This window comes from Vulpes vulpes, chromosome 5 (assembly GCF_048418805.1).
Source record: "Vulpes vulpes isolate BD-2025 chromosome 5, VulVul3, whole genome shotgun sequence".
In the NCBI taxonomy this organism is placed as follows: Eukaryota; Metazoa; Chordata; class Mammalia; order Carnivora; family Canidae; genus Vulpes; species Vulpes vulpes.
Genome location: NC_132784.1, coordinates 58,952,644 through 58,973,681, shown reverse-complemented (window position 1 = coordinate 58,973,681; position 21,038 = coordinate 58,952,644).

The window sequence follows — 21,038 nt, the reverse complement described above, 5'->3', positions numbered from 1 at the left end:
CTGAGGGTGAGCTCAACTCTCCGAAGTAAGTTGCTTTTGGACAAGGCGTTCAGCTAGCTTCTCTCGTATGGCACTTAGGATGTAGCACCTGGCTCACACAGGGAATACTAGGAAATCGCTGGATTGAGCTTGGATGCACTAGTCTTGTGGGCCGCGACTTTCCACTTACCTCTCACAACACTTCAGGCACGCATCGGGGCTAGGCCTGTTAGGAGCGCGGTGTACGTGCAGGCAGGATGTGGGAGGGACAGTCCATAAGCTCAACTCTTGGAAGTGTGCATGCTTTGCAGGCAGATGTCTGCTAGACACTTTGATGGGAGCTAGCACCGAGCTACGCTCTCAGTGAACAAGGACGTTTACAATGTCTGTATTGAGATCAGATACACTTGAGGAGAATCCTGTCACTTCCGCATGCTCTTCACACAACCGCTTCCGGCTCCTAACATAAGGATGCTGGGACCTAGGTCTATGGGCAGTCAGGATGCGGGAGGGTCCTGCCCTGAACTCAGCTCGCACAAGGAAGTAGGCCTACAATCCAGATTTCCACTAGCTGCGTTCCTCGGGCACTGAGAACGTAACAGTGTTCTAAGCCAGGCGCTACCCAGAATACCACTCCACTGCAGCTGGAGACACCCTCCAGGTCTGCTTATTCCACTTGCGTCTCACAAGCCTCTGACAAACGGCTGTGGTTCAGATGTTGGAAACTCTTTCTGCAGGCAGTGTGCAACTGTGAGGGACTGAGGGTGAGCTCAACTCTCCGAAGTAAGTTGCTTTTGGACAAGGCGTTCAGCTAGCTTCTCTCGTATGGCACGTAGGATGTAGCACCTGGCTCACACAGGGAATACTAGGAAATCGCTGGATTGAGCTTGGATGCACTAGTCTTGTGGGCCGCGACTTTCCACTTACCTCTCACAACACTTCAGGCACGCATCGGGGCTAGGCCTGTTAGGAGCGCGGTGTACGTGCAGGCAGGATGTGGGAGGGACAGTCCATAAGCTCAACTCTCGGAAGTGTGCATGCTTTGCAGGCAGATGTCTGCTAGACACTTTGATGGGAGCTAGGACCGAGCTACGCTCTCATTGAACAAGGACGTTTGCAATGTCTGAATTGAGATCAGATACACTTGAGGAGAATCCTGTCACCTCCACATGCTCTTCACACAACCTCTTCTGGCGCCTAACATAAGGATGGTGGGACCTACGTCTACGGGCAATCAGGATGCGGGAGGGTCCTGCCCTGAACTCAGCTCTCAAAAGGAAGCACGCCTACAAGCCACCTTTCAACTAGCTGCGTTCCTCGGGCACTGAGAACGTAACAGTGTTCTAAGCCAGGAGCTACCCAGAATACCACTCTACTGCAGCTGGAGACACCCTCCAGGTCTGCTTATTCCACTTGCGTCTCACAAGCCTCTGACAAACGGCTGTGGTTCAGATGTTGGAAACTCTTTCTGCAGGCAGTGTGCAACTGTGACGGACTGAGGGTGAGCTCAACTCTCCGAAGTAAGTTGCTTTTGGACAAGGCGTTCAGCTAGCTTCTCTCGTATGGCACGTAGGATGTAGCACGTGGCTCACACAGGGAATACTAGGAAATCGCTGGATTGAGCTTGGATGCACTAGTCTTGTGGGCCGCGACTTTCCACTTACCTCTCACAACACTTCAGGCACGCGTCGGGGCTAGGTCTGTTAGGAGCGCGGTGTACGTGCAGGCAGGATGTGGGAGGGACAGTCCATAAGCTCAACTCTCGGAAGAGTGTATGGTTTGCAGGCACATGTCTGCTAGACACTTTGATGGGAGCTAGGACCGAGCTACGCTCTCAGTGAACAAGGACGTTTGCAATGTCTGTATTGAGATCACGTACACTTGAGGAGAATCCTGTCACTTCCACATGCTCTTCACACAACCGCTTCCAGCAACTAACATAAGGATGCTGGGACCTACCTCTACGGGCAGTCAGGATGCGGGAGGGTCTTGCCCTGAACTCAGCTCGCACAAGGAAGTACGCCTACAAGACAGCTTTCAACTCGCTGCGTTCCTCGGGCACTGAGAACGTAACAGTGTTCTAAGCCAGGCTCTAACGAGAATACCACTCCACTGCAGCTGGAGACACCCTCCAGGTCTGCTTATTCCACTTGCGTCTCACAAACCTCTGACAAACGGCTGTGGTTCAGATGTTGGAAACTCTTTCTGCAGGCAGTGTGCAACTGTGAGGGACTGAGGGTGAGCTCAACTCTCCGAAGTAAGTTGCTTTTGGACAAGGCGTTCAGCTAGCTTCTCTCATATGGCACGTAGGATGTAGCACCTGGCTCACACAGGGAATACTAGGAAATCGCTGGATTGAGCTTGGATGCACTAGTCTTGTGGGCCGCGACTTTCCACTTACCTCTCACAACACTTAGGCACGCATCGGGTTAGGCCTGTTAGGATCGCGGTGTACGTGCAGGCAGGGTGTGGGAGGAACAGTCCATAAGCTCAACTCTAGAAGTGTGTATGCTTTGTAGGCAGATGTCTGCTAGACACTTTGATGGGAGCTAGGACCGGGCTACGCTCTCATTGAACAAGGACGTTGGCAATGTCTGTATTGAGATCAGATACACTTGAGGAGAATCCTGTCACTTCCACATGCTCTTCACACAACCGCTTCCAGCAACTAACATAAGGATGCTGGGACCTACATCTACGGGCAGTCAGGATGCGGGAGGGTCCTGCCCTGAACTCAGCTCTCACAAGGAAGCAAGCCTACAAGCCAGCTTTCAGCTAGCTGCGTTCCTCGGGCACTGAGAACGTAACAGTGTTCTAAGCCAGGAGCTACCCAGAATACCACTCCACTGCAGCTGGAGACACCCTCCAGGTCTGCTTATTCCACTTGCGTCTCACAAGCCTCTGACAAACGCCTGTGGTTCAGATGTTGGAAACTCTTTTGCAGGCAGTGTGCAACTGTGAGGGACTGAGGGTGAGCTGAACTCTCCGCAGTAAGTTGCTTTTGGACAAGGCGTTCAGCTAGCTTCTCTTGTATGGCACATACGATGTAGCACCTGGCTCACCAGGGAATACTAGGAAATCGCTGGATTGAGCTTGGATGCACTAGTCTTGTGGGCCGCGACTTTCCACTTACCTCTCACAACACTTCAGGCACGCGTCGGGGCTAGGTCTGTTAGGAGCGCGGTGTACGTGCAGGCAGGAAGTGGGAGGGACAGTCCATAAGCTCAACTCTCGGAAGAGTGTATGGTTTGCAGGCACATGTCTGCTAGACACTTTGATGGGAGCTAGGACCGAGCTACGCTCTCAGTGAACAAGGACGTTTGCAATGTCTGTATTGAGATCAGATACACTTGAGGAGAATCCTGTCACTTCCACATGCTCTTCACACAACCGCTTCCAGCAACTAACATAAGGATGCTGGGACCTACCTCTACGGGCAGTCAGGATGCGGGAGGGTCTTGCCCTGAACTCAGCTCGCACAAGGAAGTACGCCTACAAGACAGCTTTCAACTCGCTGCGTTCCTCGGGCACTGAGAACGTAACAGTGTTCTAAGCCAGGCGCTACCCAGAATACCACTCCACTGCAGCTGGAGACACCCTCCAGGTCTGCTTATTCCACTTGCGTCTCACAAGCCTCTGACAAACGGCTGTGGTTCAGATGTTGGAAACTCTTTCTGCAGGCAGTGTGCAACTGTGAGGGAGTGAGGGTGAGCTCAACTCTCCGAAGTAAGTTGCCTTTGGACAAGGCGTTCAGCTAGCTTCTCTCATATGGCACGTAGGATGTAGCACCTGGCTCACACAGGGAATACTAGGAAATCGCTGGATTGAGCTTGGATGCACTAGTCTTGTGGGCCGCGACTTTCCACTTACCTCTCACAACACTTAGGCACGCATCGGGTTAGGCCTGTTAGGATCGCGGTGTACGTGCAGGCAGGGTGTGGGAGGAACAGTCCATAAGCTCAACTCTAGAAGTGTGTATCCTTTGTAGGCAGATGTCTGCTAGACACTTTGATGGGAGCTAGGACCGGGCTACGCTCTCATTGAACAAGGACGTTGGCAATGTCTGTATTGAGATCAGATACACTTGAGGAGAATCCTGTCACTTCCACATGCTCTTCACACAACCGCTTCCAGCAACTAACATAAGGATGCTGGGACCTACATCTACGGGCAGTCAGGATGCGGGAGGGTCCTGCCCTGAACTCAGCTCTCACAAGGAAGCAAGCCTACAAGCCAGCTTTCAGCTAGCTGCGTTCCTCGGGCACTGAGAACGTAACAGTGTTCTAAGCCAGGAGCTACCCAGAATACCACTCCACTGCAGCTGGAGACACCCTCCAGGTCTGCTTATTCCACTTGCGTCTCACAAGCCTCTGACAAACGCCTGTGGTTCAGATGTTGGAAACTCTTTTGCAGGCAGTGTGCAACTGTGAGGGACTGAGGGTGAGCTGAACTCTCCGCAGTAAGTTGCTTTTGGACAAGGCGTTCAGCTAGCTTCTCTTGTATGGCACATACGATGTAGCACCTGGCTCACCAGGGAATACTAGGAAATATCGCTGGATTGAGCTTGGATGCACTAGTCTTGTGGGCCGCGACTTTCCACTTACCTCTCACAACACTTCAGGCACGCATCGGGGCTAGGCCTGATAGCGCGGTGTACGTGCAGGCAGGATGTGGGAGGGACAGTCCATAAGCTCAACTCTCGGAAGTGTGCATGCTTTGCAGGCAGATGTCTGCTAGACACTTTGATGGGAGCTAGGACCGAGCTACACTCTCATTGAACAAGGACGTTTGCAATGTCTGAATTGAGATCAGATACACTGGAGGAGAATCCTGTCACCTCCACATGCTCTTCACACAACCTCTTCTGGAGCCTAACATAAGGATGCTGGGACCTACGTCTACGGGCAGTCAGGATGCGGGAGGGTCCTGCCCTGAACTCAGCTCTCACAAGGAAGCAAGCCTACAAGCCACCTTTCAACTAGCTGCGTTCCTCGGGCACTGAGAACGTAACAGTGTTCTAAGCCAGGAGCTACCCAGAATACCACTCTACTGCAGCTGGAGACACCCTCCAGGTCTGCTTATTCCACTTGCGTCTCACAAGCCTCTGACAAACGGCTGTGGTTTAGATGTTGGAAACTCTTTCTGCAGGCAGTGTGCAACTGTGAGGGACTGAGGGTGAGCTCAACTCTCCGAAGTAAGTTGCTTTGGACAAGGCGTTCAGCTAGCTTCTCTTGTATGGCACGTAGGACGTAGCACCTGGGTCACACAGGGAATTCTAGGAAATATCGCTGGATTGAGCTTGGATGCACTAGTCTTGTGGGCCGCGACTTTCCACTTACCTCTCACAACACTTCAGGCACGCATCGGGGCTAGGCCTGTTAGGAGCGCGGTGTACGTGCAGGCAGGATGTGGGAGGGACAGTCCATAAGCTCAACTCTCGGAAGTGTGCATGCTTTGCAGGCAGATGTCTGCTAGACACTTTGATGGGAGCTAGCACCGAGCTACGCTCTCAGTGAACAAGGACGTTGGCAATGTCTGTATTGAGATCAGATACACTTGAGGAGAATCCTGTCACTTCCACATGCTCTTCACACAACCGCTTCCGGCAACTAACATAAGGATGCTGGGACCTACCTCTACGGGCAGTCAGGATGCGGGAGGGTCTTGCCCTGAACTCAGCTCGCACAAGGAAGTACGCCTACAAGACAGCTTTCAACTCGCTGCGTTCCTCGGGCACTGAGAACGTAACAGTGTTTTAATCCAGGAGCTACCCAGAATACCACTCTACTGCAGCTGGAGACACCCTCCAGGTCTGCTTAATCGACTTGCGTCTCACAAGCCTCTGACAAACGGCTGTGGTTCAGATGTTGGAAACTCTTTCTGCAGGCAGTGTGCAACTGTGAGGGACTGAGGGTGAGCTCAACTCTCCGAAGTAAGTTGCTTTTGGACAAGGCGTTCAGCTAGCTTCTCTCGTATGGCACTTAGGATGTAGCACCTGGCTCACACAGGGAATACTAGGAAATCGCTGGATTGAGCTTGGATGCACTAGTCTTGTGGGCCGCGACTTTCCACTTACCTCTCACAACACTTCAGGCACGCATCGGGGCTAGGCCTGTTAGGAGCGCGGTGTACGTGCAGGCAGGATGTGGGAGGGACAGTCCATAAGCTCAACTCTTGGAAGTGTGCATGCTTTGCAGGCAGATGTCTGCTAGACACTTTGATGGGAGCTAGCACCGAGCTACGCTCTCAGTGAACAAGGACGTTTACAATGTCTGTATTGAGATCAGATACACTTGAGGAGAATCCTGTCACTTCCGCATGCTCTTCACACAACCGCTTCCGGCTCCTAACATAAGGATGCTGGGACCTAGGTCTATGGGCAGTCAGGATGCGGGAGGGTCCTGCCCTGAACTCAGCTCGCACAAGGAAGTAGGCCTACAATCCAGATTTCCACTAGCTGCGTTCCTCGGGCACTGAGAACGTAACAGTGTTCTAAGCCAGGCGCTACCCAGAATACCACTCCACTGCAGCTGGAGACACCCTCCAGGTCTGCTTATTCCACTTGCGTCTCACAAGCCTCTGACAAACGGCTGTGGTTCAGATGTTGGAAACTCTTTCTGCAGGCAGTGTGCAACTGTGAGGGACTGAGGGTGAGCTCAACTCTCCGAAGTAAGTTGCTTTTGGACAAGGCGTTCAGCTAGCTTCTCTCGTATGGCACGTAGGATGTAGCACCTGGCTCACACAGGGAATACTAGGAAATCGCTGGATTGAGCTTGGATGCACTAGTCTTGTGGGCCGCGACTTTCCACTTACCTCTCACAACACTTCAGGCACGCATCGGGGCTAGGCCTGTTAGGAGCGCGGTGTACGTGCAGGCAGGATGTGGGAGGGACAGTCCATAAGCTCAACTCTCGGAAGTGTGCATGCTTTGCAGGCAGATGTCTGCTAGACACTTTGATGGGAGCTAGGACCGAGCTACGCTCTCATTGAACAAGGACGTTTGCAATGTCTGAATTGAGATCAGATACACTTGAGGAGAATCCTGTCACCTCCACATGCTCTTCACACAACCTCTTCTGGCGCCTAACATAAGGATGGTGGGACCTACGTCTACGGGCAATCAGGATGCGGGAGGGTCCTGCCCTGAACTCAGCTCTCAAAAGGAATCACGCCTACAAGCCACCTTTCAACTAGCTGCGTTCCTCGGGCACTGAGAACGTAACAGTGTTCTAAGCCAGGAGCTACCCAGAATACCACTCTACTGCAGCTGGAGACACCCTCCAGGTCTGCTTATTCCACTTGCGTCTCACAAGCCTCTGACAAACGGCTGTGGTTCAGATGTTGGAAACTCTTTCTGCAGGCAGTGTGCAACTGTGACGGACTGAGGGTGAGCTCAACTCTCCGAAGTAAGTTGCTTTTGGACAAGGCGTTCAGCTAGCTTCTCTCGTATGGCACGTAGGATGTAGCACGTGGCTCACACAGGGAATACTAGGAAATCGCTGGATTGAGCTTGGATGCACTAGTCTTGTGGGCCGCGACTTTCCACTTACCTCTCACAACACTTCAGGCACGCGTCGGGGCTAGGTCTGTTAGGAGCGCGGTGTACGTGCAGGCAGGATGTGGGAGGGACAGTCCATAAGCTCAACTCTCGGAAGAGTGTATGGTTTGCAGGCACATGTCTGCTAGACACTTTGATGGGAGCTAGGACCGAGCTACGCTCTCAGTGAACAAGGACGTTTGCAATGTCTGTATTGAGATCACGTACACTTGAGGAGAATCCTGTCACTTCCACATGCTCTTCACACAACCGCTTCCAGCAACTAACATAAGGATGCTGGGACCTACCTCTACGGGCAGTCAGGATGCGGGAGGGTCTTGCCCTGAACTCAGCTCGCACAAGGAAGTACGCCTACAAGACAGCTTTCAACTCGCTGCGTTCCTCGGGCACTGAGAACGTAACAGTGTTCTAAGCCAGGCTCTAACGAGAATACCACTCCACTGCAGCTGGAGACACCCTCCAGGTCTGCTTATTCCACTTGCGTCTCACAAACCTCTGACAAACGGCTGTGGTTCAGATGTTGGAAACTCTTTCTGCAGGCAGTGTGCAACTGTGAGGGACTGAGGGTGAGCTCAACTCTCCGAAGTAAGTTGCTTTTGGACAAGGCGTTCAGCTAGCTTCTCTCATATGGCACGTAGGATGTAGCACCTGGCTCACACAGGGAATACTAGGAAATCGCTGGATTGAGCTTGGATGCACTAGTCTTGTGGGCCGCGACTTTCCACTTACCTCTCACAACACTTAGGCACGCATCGGGTTAGGCCTGTTAGGATCGCGGTGTACGTGCAGGCAGGGTGTGGGAGGAACAGTCCATAAGCTCAACTCTAGAAGTGTGTATGCTTTGTAGGCAGATGTCTGCTAGACACTTTGATGGGAGCTAGGACCGGGCTACGCTCTCATTGAACAAGGACGTTGGCAATGTCTGTATTGAGATCAGATACACTTGAGGAGAATCCTGTCACTTCCACATGCTCTTCACACAACCGCTTCCAGCAACTAACATAAGGATGCTGGGACCTACATCTACGGGCAGTCAGGATGCGGGAGGGTCCTGCCCTGAACTCAGCTCTCACAAGGAAGCAAGCCTACAAGCCAGCTTTCAGCTAGCTGCGTTCCTCGGGCACTGAGAACGTAACAGTGTTCTAAGCCAGGAGCTACCCAGAATACCACTCCACTGCAGCTGGAGACACCCTCCAGGTCTGCTTATTCCACTTGCGTCTCACAAGCCTCTGACAAACGCCTGTGGTTCAGATGTTGGAAACTCTTTTGCAGGCAGTGTGCAACTGTGAGGGACTGAGGGTGAGCTGAACTCTCCGCAGTAAGTTGCTTTTGGACAAGGCGTTCAGCTAGCTTCTCTTGTATGGCACATACGATGTAGCACCTGGCTCACCAGGGAATACTAGGAAATCGCTGGATTGAGCTTGGATGCACTAGTCTTGTGGGCCGCGACTTTCCACTTACCTCTCACAACACTTCAGGCACGCGTCGGGGCTAGGTCTGTTAGGAGCGCGGTGTACGTGCAGGCAGGAAGTGGGAGGGACAGTCCATAAGCTCAACTCTCGGAAGAGTGTATGGTTTGCAGGCACATGTCTGCTAGACACTTTGATGGGAGCTAGGACCGAGCTACGCTCTCAGTGAACAAGGACGTTTGCAATGTCTGTATTGAGATCAGATACACTTGAGGAGAATCCTGTCACTTCCACATGCTCTTCACACAACCGCTTCCAGCAACTAACATAAGGATGCTGGGACCTACCTCTACGGGCAGTCAGGATGCGGGAGGGTCTTGCCCTGAACTCAGCTCGCACAAGGAAGTACGCCTACAAGACAGCTTTCAACTCGCTGCGTTCCTCGGGCACTGAGAACGTAACAGTGTTCTAAGCCAGGCGCTACCCAGAATACCACTCCACTGCAGCTGGAGACACCCTCCAGGTCTGCTTATTCCACTTGCGTCTCACAAGCCTCTGACAAACGGCTGTGGTTCAGATGTTGGAAACTCTTTCTGCAGGCAGTGTGCAACTGTGAGGGACTGAGGGTGAGCTCAACTCTCCGAAGTAAGTTGCCTTTGGACAAGGCGTTCAGCTAGCTTCTCTCATATGGCACGTAGGATGTAGCACCTGGCTCACACAGGGAATACTAGGAAATCGCTGGATTGAGCTTGGATGCACTAGTCTTGTGGGCCGCGACTTTCCACTTACCTCTCACAACACTTAGGCACGCATCGGGTTAGGCCTGTTAGGATCGCGGTGTACGTGCAGGCAGGGTGTGGGAGGAACAGTCCATAAGCTCAACTCTAGAAGTGTGTATCCTTTGTAGGCAGATGTCTGCTAGACACTTTGATGGGAGCTAGGACCGGGCTACGCTCTCATTGAACAAGGACGTTGGCAATGTCTGTATTGAGATCAGATACACTTGAGGAGAATCCTGTCACTTCCACATGCTCTTCACACAACCGCTTCCAGCAACTAACATAAGGATGCTGGGACCTACATCTACGGGCAGTCAGGATGCGGGAGGGTCCTGCCCTGAACTCAGCTCTCACAAGGAAGCAAGCCTACAAGCCAGCTTTCAGCTAGCTGCGTTCCTCGGGCACTGAGAACGTAACAGTGTTCTAAGCCAGGAGCTACCCAGAATACCACTCCACTGCAGCTGGAGACACCCTCCAGGTCTGCTTATTCCACTTGCGTCTCACAAGCCTCTGACAAACGCCTGTGGTTCAGATGTTGGAAACTCTTTTGCAGGCAGTGTGCAACTGTGAGGGACTGAGGGTGAGCTGAACTCTCCGCAGTAAGTTGCTTTTGGACAAGGCGTTCAGCTAGCTTCTCTTGTATGGCACATACGATGTAGCACCTGGCTCACCAGGGAATACTAGGAAATATCGCTGGATTGAGCTTGGATGCACTAGTCTTGTGGGCCGCGACTTTCCACTTACCTCTCACAACACTTCAGGCACGCATCGGGGCTAGGCCTGATAGCGCGGTGTACGTGCAGGCAGGATGTGGGAGGGACAGTCCATAAGCTCAACTCTGGGAAGTGTGCATGCTTTGCAGGCAGATGTCTGCTAGACACTTTGATGGGAGCTAGGACCGAGCTACACTCTGATTGAACAAGGACGTTTGCAATGTCTGAATTGAGATCAGATACACTTGAGGGAATCCTGTCACCTCCACATGCTCTTCACACAACTTCTTCTGGCGCCTAACATAAGGATGCTGTGACCTACGTCTACGGGCAATCAGGATGCGGGAGGGTCCTGCCCTGAACTCAGCTCTCAAAAGGAAGCACGCCTACAAGCCACCTTTCAACTAGCTGCGTTCCTCGGGCACTGAGAACGTAACAGTGTTCTAAGCCAGGCTCTACCCAGAATACCACTCCACTGCAGCTGGAGACACCCTCCAGGTCTCCTTATTCCACTTGCGTCTCACAAGCCAATGACAAACGGCTGTGGTTCAGATGTTGGAAACTCTTTCTGCAGGCAGTGTGCAACTGTGAGGGACTGAGTGTGAGCTCAACTCTCCGAAGTAAGTTGCTTTTGGACAAGGCGTTCAGCTAGCTTCTCTTGTATGGCACGTAGGATGTAGCACCTGGCTCACACAGGGAATTCTAGGAAATATCGCTGGATTGAGCATGGATGCACTAGTCTTGTGGGCCGCGACTTTCCACTTACCTCTCACAACACTTCAGGCACGCGTCGGGGCTAGGCCTGTTAGGAGGGCGGTGTACGTGCAGGCAGCATGTGGGAGGGACAGTTCATAAACTCAACTCTCGGAAGTGTGCATGCTTTGCAGGCAGATGTCTGCTAGACACTTTGATGGGAGCTAGGACCGAGCTACACTCTCATTGAACAAGGACGTTTGCAATGTCTGAATTGAGATCAGATACACTTGAGGAGAATCCTGTCACCTCCACATGCTCTTCACACAACCTCTTCTGGCGCCTAACATAAGGATGCTGGGACCTACGTCTACCGGCAATCAGGATGCGGGAGGGTCCTGCCCTGAACTCAGCTCTCAAAAGGAAGCACGCCTACAAGCCACCTTTCAACTAGCTGCGTTCCTCGGGCACTGAGAACGTAACAGTGTTCTAAGCCAGGAGCTACCCAGAATACCACTCTACTGCAGCTGGAGACACCCTCCAGGTCTGCTTATTCCACTTGCGTCTCACAAGCCTCTGACAAACGGCTGTGGTTCAGATGTTGGAAACTCTTTCTGCAGGCAGTGTGCAACTGTGAGGGACTGAGGGTGAGCTCAACTCTCCGAAGTAAGTTGCTTTGGACAAGGCGTTCAGCTAGCTTCTCTCGTATGGCACTTAGGATGTAGCATCTGGCTCACACAGGGAATACTAGGAAATCGCTGGATTGAGCTTGGATGCACTAGTCTTGTGGGCCGCGACTTTCCACTTACCTCTCACAACACTTCAGGCACGCATCGGGGCTAGGCCTGTTAGGAGCGCGGTGTACGTGCAGGCAGGATGTGGGAGGGACAGTCCATAAGCTCAACTCTCGGAAGTGTGCATGCTTTGCAGGCAGATGTCTGCTAGACACTTTGATGGGAGCTAGGACCGAGCTACACTCTCATTGAACAAGGACGTTTGCAATGTCTGAATTGAGATCAGATACACTGGAGGAGAATCCTGTCACCTCCACATGCTCTTCACACAACCTCTTCTGGAGCCTAACATAAGGATGCTGGGACCTACGTCTACGGGCAGTCAGGATGCGGGAGGGTCCTGCCCTGAACTCAGCTCTCACAAGGAAGCAAGCCTACAAGCCACCTTTCAACTAGCTGCGTTCCTCGGGCACTGAGAACGTAACAGTGTTCTAAGCCAGGAGCTACCCAGAATACCACTCTACTGCAGCTGGAGACACCCTCCAGGTCTGCTTATTCCACTTGCGTCTCACAAGCCTCTGACAAACGGCTGTGGTTTAGATGTTGGAAACTCTTTCTGCAGGCAGTGTGCAACTGTGAGGGACTGAGGGTGAGCTCAACTCTCCGAAGTAAGTTGCTTTGGACAAGGCGTTCAGCTAGCTTCTCTTGTATGGCACGTAGGACGTAGCACCTGGGTCACACAGGGAATTCTAGGAAATATCGCTGGATTGAGCTTGGATGCACTAGTCTTGTGGGCCGCGACTTTCCACTTACCTCTCACAACACTTCAGGCACGCATCGGGGCTAGGCCTGTTAGGAGCGCGGTGTACGTGCAGGCAGGATGTGGGAGGGACAGTCCATAAGCTCAACTCTCGGAAGTGTGCATGCTTTGCAGGCAGATGTCTGCTAGACACTTTGATGGGAGCTAGCACCGAGCTACGCTCTCAGTGAACAAGGACGTTGGCAATGTCTGTATTGAGATCAGATACACTTGAGGAGAATCCTGTCACTTCCACATGCTCTTCACACAACCGCTTCCAGCAACTAACATAAGGATGCTGGGACCTACATCTACGGGCAGTCAGGATGCGGGAGGGTCCTGCCCTGAACTCAGCTCTCACAAGGAAGCAAGCCTACAAGCCAGCTTTCAGCTAGCTGCGTTCCTCGGGCACTGAGAACGTAACAGTGTTCTAAGCCAGGAGCTACCCAGAATACCTCTCCACTGCAGCTGGAGACACCCTCCAGGTCTGCTTATTCCACTTGCGTCTCACAAGCCTCTGACAAACGCCTGTGGTTCAGATGTTGGAAACTCTTTCTGCAGGCAGTGTGCAACTGTGAGGGACTGAGGGTGAGCTGAACTCTCCGCAGTAAGTTGCTTTTGGACAAGGCGTTCAGCTAGCTTCTCTTGTATGGCACGTAGGATGTAGCACCTGGCTCACACAGGGAATACTAGGAAATCGCTGGATTGAGCTTGGATGCACTAGTCTTGTGGGCCGCGACTTTCCACTTACCTCTCACAACACTTCAGGCACGCATCGGGGCTAGGCCTGTTAGGATCGCGGTGTACCTGCAAGCAGGATGTGGGAGGGACAGTCCATAAGCTCAACTCTCGGAAGTGTGTATGCTTTGCAGGCAGATGTCTGCTAGACACTTTGATGGGAGCTAGGACCGAGCTACGCTCTCAGTGAACAAGGACGTTTGCAATGTCTGTATTGAGATCAGATACACTTGAGGAGAATCCTGTCACTTCCACATGCTCTTCACACAACCGCTTCCAGCAACTAACATAAGGATGCTGGGACCTACCTCTACGGGCAGTCAGGATGCGGGAGGGTCCTGCCCTGAACTCAGCTCTCACAAAGAAGCAAGCCTACAAGCCAGCATTCAACTAGCTGCGTTCCTCGGGCACTGAGAACGTAAAACTGTTCTAAGCCAGGCTCTAACGAGAATACCACTCCACTGCAGCTGGAGACACCCTCCAGGTCTGCTTATTCCACTTGAGTCTCACAATCCTCTGACAAACGCCTGTGGTTCAGATGTTGGAAACTCTTTCTGCAGGCAGTGTGCAACTGTGAGGGACTGAGGGTGAGCTCAACTCTCCGAAGTAAGTTGCTTTTGGACAAGGCGTTTAGCTAGCTTCTCTTGTATGGCACGTTGAATGTAGCACCTGGCTCACACAGGGAATTCTAGGAAATATCGCTGGATTGAGCTTGGATGCACTAGTCTTGTGGGGCCGCGACTTTCCACTTACCTCTCACAACACTTCAGGCACGCATCGGGGCTAGGCCTGTTAGGAGCGCGGTGTACGTGCAGGCAGGATGTGGGAGGGACAGTCCATAAGCTCAACTCTCGGAAGTGTGCATGCTTTGCAGGCAGATGTCTGCTAGACACTTTGATGGGAGCTAGGACCGAGCTACGCTCTCATTGAACAAGGACGTTTGCAATGTCTGAATTGAGATCAGATACACTTGAGGAGAATCCTGTCACCTCCACATGCTCTTCACACAACCTCTTCTGGCGCCTAACATAAGGATGCTGGGACCTACGTCTACCGGCAATCAGGATGCGGGAGGGTCCTGCCCTGAACTCAGCTCTCAAAAGGAAGCACGCCTACAAGCCACCTTTCAACTAGCTGCGTTCCTCGGGCACTGAGAACGTAACAGTGTTCTAAGCCAGGAGCTACCCAGAATACCACTCTACTGCAGCTGGAGACACCCTCCAGGTCTGCTTATTCCACTTGCGTCTCACAAGCCTCTGACAAACGGCTGTGGTTCAGATGTTGGAAACTCTTTCTGCAGGCAGTGTGCAACTGTGACGGACTGAGGGTGAGCTCAACTCTCCGAAGTAAGTTGCTTTGGACAAGGCGTTCAGCTAGCTTCTCTCGTATGGCACTTAGGATGTAGCATCTGGCTCACACAGGGAATACTAGGAAATCGCTGGATTGAGCTTGGATGCACTAGTCTTGTGGGCCGCGACTTTCCACTTACCTCTCACAACACTTCAGGCACGCATCGGGGCTAGGCCTGTTAGGATCGCGGTGTACCTGCAAGCAGGATGTGGGAGGGACAGTCCATAAGCTCAACTCTCGGAAGTGTGCATGCTTTGCAGGCAGATGTCTGCTAGACACTTTGATGGGAGCTAGGACCGAGCTACACTCTCATTGAACAAGGACGTTTGCAATGTCTGAATTGAGATCAGATACACTTGAGGAGAATCCTGTCACCTCCACATGCTCTTCACACAACCTCTTCTGGCGCCTAACATAAGGATGCTGGGACCTACGTCTACCGGCAATCAGGATGCGGGAGGGTCCTGCCCTGAACTCAGCTCTCAAAAGGAAGCACGCCTACAAGCCACCTTTCAACTAGCTGCGTTCCTCGGGCACTGAGAACGTAACAGTGTTCTAAGCCAGGAGCTACCCAGAATACCACTCTACTGCAGCTGGAGACACCCTCCAGGTCTGCTTATTCCACTTGCGTCTCACAAGCCTCTGACAAACGGCTGTGGTTCAGATGTTGGAAACTCTTTCTGCAGGCAGTGTGCAACTGTGAGGGACTGAGGGTGAGCTCAACTCTCCGAAGTAAGTTGCTTTGGACAAGGCGTTCAGCTAGCTTCTCTCGTATGGCACTTAGGATGTAGCATCTGGCTCACACAGGGAATACTAGGAAATCGCTGGATTGAGCTTGGATGCACTAGTCTTGTGGGCCGCGACTTTCCACTTACCTCTCACAACACTTCAGGCACGCATCGGGGCTAGGCCTGTTAGGAGCGCGGTGTACGTGCAGGCAGGATGTGGGAGGGACAGTCCATAAGCTCAACTCTCGGAAGTGTGCATGCTTTGCAGGCAGATGTCTGCTAGACACTTTGATGGGAGCTAGGACCGAGCTACACTCTCATTGAACAAGGACGTTTGCAATGTCTGAATTGAGATCAGATACACTGGAGGAGAATCCTGTCACCTCCACATGCTCTTCACACAACCTCTTCTGGAGCCTAACATAAGGATGCTGGGACCTACGTCTACGGGCAGTCAGGATGCGGGAGGGTCCTGCCCTGAACTCAGCTCTCACAAGGAAGCAAGCCTACAAGCCACCTTTCAACTAGCTGCGTTCCTCGGGCACTGAGAACGTAACAGTGTTCTAAGCCAGGAGCTACCCAGAATACCACTCTACTGCAGCTGGAGACACCCTCCAGGTCTGCTTATTCCACTTGCGTCTCACAAGCCTCTGACAAACGGCTGTGGTTTAGATGTTGGAAACTCTTTCTGCAGGCAGTGTGCAACTGTGAGGGACTGAGGGTGAGCTCAACTCTCCGAAGTAAGTTGCTTTGGACAAGGCGTTCAGCTAGCTTCTCTTGTATGGCACGTAGGACGTAGCACCTGGGTCACACAGGGAATTCTAGGAAATATCGCTGGATTGAGCTTGGATGCACTAGTCTTGTGGGCCGCGACTTTCCACTTACCTCTCACAACACTTCAGGCACGCATCGGGGCTAGGCCTGTTAGGAGCGCGGTGTACGTGCAGGCAGGATGTGGGAGGGACAGTCCATAAGCTCAACTCTCGGAAGTGTGCATGCTTTGCAGGCAGATGTCTGCTAGACACTTTGATGGGAGCTAGCACCGAGCTACGCTCTCAGTGAACAAGGACGTTGGCAATGTCTGTATTGAGATCAGATACACTTGAGGAGAATCCTGTCACTTCCACATGCTCTTCACACAACCGCTTCCAGCAACTAACATAAGGATGCTGGGACCTACATCTACGGGCAGTCAGGATGCGGGAGGGTCCTGCCCTGAACTCAGCTCTCACAAGGAAGCAAGCCTACAAGCCAGCTTTCAGCTAGCTGCGTTCCTCGGGCACTGAGAACGTAACAGTGTTCTAAGCCAGGAGCTACCCAGAATACCTCTCCACTGCAGCTGGAGACACCCTCCAGGTCTGCTTATTCCACTTGCGTCTCACAAGCCTCTGACAAACGCCTGTGGTTCAGATGTTGGAAACTCTTTCTGCAGGCAGTGTGCAACTGTGAGGGACTGAGGGTGAGCTGAACTCTCCGCAGTAAGTTGCTTTTGGACAAGGCGTTCAGCTAGCTTCTCTTGTATGGCACATACGATGTAGCACCTGGCTCACCAGGGAATACTAGGAAATATCGCTGGATTGAGATTGGATGCACTAGTCTTGTGGGCCGCGACTTTCCACCTACCTCTCACAACACTTCAGGCACGCATCGGGGCTAGGCCTGATAGCGCGGTGTACGTGCAGGCAGGATGTGGGAGGGACAGTCCATAAGCTCAACTCTGGGAAGTGTGCATGCTTTGCAGGCAGATGTCTGCTAGACACTTTGATGGGAGCTAGGACCGAGCTACACTCTCATTGAACAAGGACGTTTGCAATGTCTGAATTGAGATCAGATACACTTGAGGGAATCCTGTCACCTCCACATGCTCTTCACACAACTTCTTCTGGCGCCTAACATAAGGATGCTGGGACCTACGTCTACGGGCAATCAGGATGCGGGAGGGTCCTGCCCTGAACTCAGCTCTCAAAAGGAAGCAAGCCTACAAGCCAGCATTCAACTAGCTGCGTTCCTCGGGCACTGAGAACGTAAAACTGTTCTAAGACAGGCTCTAACGAGAATACCACTCCACTGCAGCTGGAGACACCCTCCAGGTCTGCTTATTCCACTTGAGTCTCACAATCCTCTGACAAACGCCTGTGGTTCAGATGTTGGAAACTCTTTCTGCAGGCAGTGTGCAACTGTGAGGGACTGAGGGTGAGCTCAACTCTCCGAAGTAAGTTGCTTTTGGACAAGGCATTCAGCTAGCTTCTCTTGTATGGCACGTAGGATGTAGCACCTGGCTCACACAGGGAATACTAGGAAATCGCTGGATTGAGCTTGGATGCACTAGTCTTGTGGGCCGCGACTTTCCACTTACCTCTCACAACACTTCAGGCACGCATCGGGGCTAGGCCTGTTAGGATCGCGGTGTACCTGCAAGCAGGATGTGGGAGGGACAGTCCATAAGCTCAACTCTCGGAAGTGTGTATGCTTTGCAGGCAGATGTCTGCTAGACACTTTGATGGGAGCTAGGACCGAGCTACGCTCTCAGTGAACAAGGACGTTTGCAATGTCTGTATTGAGATCAGATACACTTGAGGAGAATCCTGTCACTTCCACATGCTCTTCACACAACCGCTTCCAGCAACTAACATAAGGATGCTGGGACCTACATCTACGGGCAGTCAGGACACGGGAGGGTCCTGCCCTGAACTCAGCTCGCACAAGAAAGCACGCCTACAAGCCAGCTTTCAACTAGCTGCGTTCCTCGGGCACTGAGAACGTAACAGTGTTCTAAGCCAGGCGCTACCCAGAATACCACTCCACTGCAGCTGGAGACACCCTCCAGGTCTGCTTATTCCACTTGCGTCTCACAAGCCTCTGACAAACGGCTGTGGTTCAGATGTTGGAAACTCTTTCTGCAGGCAGTGTGCAACTGTGAGGGACTGAGGGTGAGCTCAACTCTCCGAAGTAAGTTGCTTTTGGACAACGCGTTCAGCTAGCTTCTCTCGTATGGCACGTAGGATGTGGCACCTGGGTCACACAGGGAATACTAGGAAATCGCTGGATTCAGCTTGGATGCACTAGTCTTGTCGGCCGCGACTTTCCACTTACCTCTCACAACACTTAGGCACGCATCGGGTTAGGCCTGTTAGGATCGCGGTGTACGTGCAAGCAGGATGTGGGAGGGACAGTCCATAAGTTCAACTCTCAGAAGTGTGTATGCTTTGCAGGCAGATGTCTGCTAGACACTTTGATGGGAGCTAGGACCGAGCTACGCTCTAAGTGAACAAGGACGTTTGCAATCTCTGTATTCAGATCAGATACACTTGAGGAGAATCCTGTCACTTCCACATGCTCTTCACACAACCGCTTCCGGCAACTTACATAAGGATGCTGGGACCTACCTCTACGGGCAGTCAGGATGCGGGAGGGTCTTGCCCTGAACTCAGCTCTCACAAGGAAGTACGCCTACAAGCCAGCTTTCAACTCGCTGCGTTCCTCGGGCACTGAGAATGTAACAGTGTTCTAAGCCAGGCTCTACCCAGAATACCACTCCACTGCAGCTGGAGACACCCTCCAGGTCTGCTTATTCCACTTGCGTCTCACAAGCCTCTGACAAACGGCTGTGGTTCAGATGTTGGAAACTCTTTCTGCAGGCAGTGTGCAACTGTGACGGACTGAGGGTGAGCTCAACTCTCCGAAGTAAGTTGCTTTGGACAAGGCGTTCAGCTAGCTTCTCTCGTATGGCACTTAGGATGTAGCATCTGGCTCACACAGGGAATACTAGGAAATCGCTGGATTGAGCTTGGATGCACTAGTCTTGTGGGCCGCGACTTTCCACTTACCTCTCACAACACTTCAGGCACGCATCGGGGCTAGGCCTGTTAGGATCGCGGTGTACCTGCAAGCAGGATGTGGGAGGGACAGTCCATAAGCTCAACTCTCGGAAGTGTGTATGCTTTGCAGGCAGATGTCTGCTAGACACTTTGATGGGAGCTAGGACCGAGCTACGCTCTCAGTGAACAAGGACGTTTGCAATGTCTGTATTGAGATCAGATACACTTGAGGAGAATCCTGTCACTTCCACATGCTCTTCACACAACCGCTTCCAGCAACTAACATAAGGATGCTGGGACCTACCTCTACGGGCAGTCAGGATGCGGGAGGGTCCTGCCCTGAACTCAGCTCTCACAAAGAAGCAAGCCTACAAGCCAGCATTCAACTAGCTGCGTTCCTCGGGCACTGAGAACGTAAAACTGTTCTAAGCCAGGCTCTAACGAGAATACCACTCCACTGCAGCTGGAGACACCCTCCAGGTCTGCTTATTCCACTTGAGTCTCACAATCCTCTGACAAACGCCTGTGGTTCAGATGTTGGAAACTCTTTCTGCAGGCAGTGTGCAACTGTGAGGGACTGAGGGTGAGCTCAACTCTCCGAAGTAAGTTGCTTTTGGACAAGGCGTTCAGCTAGCTTCTCTTGTATGGCACGTAGGATGTAGCACCTGGCTCACACAGGGAATACTAGGAAATCGCTGGATTGAGCTTGGATGCACTAGTCTTGTGGGCCGCGACTTTCCACTTACCTCTCACAACACTTCAGGCACGCTACGGGGCTAGGCCTGTTAGGATCGCGGTGTACCTGCAAGCAGGATGTGGGAGGGACAGTCCATAAGCTCAACTCTCGGAAGTGTGTATGCTTTGCAGGCAGATGTCTGCTAGACACTTTGATGGGAGCTAGGACCGAGCTACGCTCTCAGTGAACAAGGACGTTTGCAATGTCTGTATTGAGATCAGATACACTTGAGGAGAATCCTGTCACTTCCACATGCTCTTCACACAACCGCTTCCAGCAACTAACATAAGGATGCTGGGACCTACATCTACGGGCAGTCAGGACGCGGGAGGGTCCTGCCCTGAACTCAGCTCGCACAAGAAAGCACGCCTACAAGCCAGCTTTCAACTAGCTGCGTTCCTCGGGCACTGAGAACGTAACAGTGTTCTAAGCCAGGCGCTACCCAGAATACCACTCCACTGCAGCTGGAGACACCCTCCAGGTCTGCTTATTCCACTTGAGTCTCACAATCCTCTGACAAACGCCTGTGGTTCAGATGTTGGAAACTCTTTCTGCAGGCAGTGTGCAACTGTGAGGGACTGAGGGTGAGCTCAACTCTCCGAAGTAAGTTGCTTTTGGACAAGGCGTTTAGCTAGCTTCTCTTGTATGGCACGTTGAATGTAGCACCTGGCTCACACAGGGAATTCTAGGAAATATCGCTGGATTGAGCTTGGATGCACTAGTCTTGTGGGGCCGCGACTTTCCACTTACCTCTCACAACACTTCAGGCACGCATCGGGGCTAGGCCTGTTAGGAGCGCGGTGTACGTGCAGGCAGGATGTGGGAGGGACAGTCCATAAGCTCAACTCTCGGAAGTGTGCATGCTTTGCAGGCAGATGTCTGCTAGACACTTTGATGGGAGCTAGGACCGAGCTACGCTCTCATTGAACAAGGACGTTTGCAATGTCTGAATTGAGATCAGATACACTTGAGGAGAATCCTGTCACCTCCACATGCTCTTCACA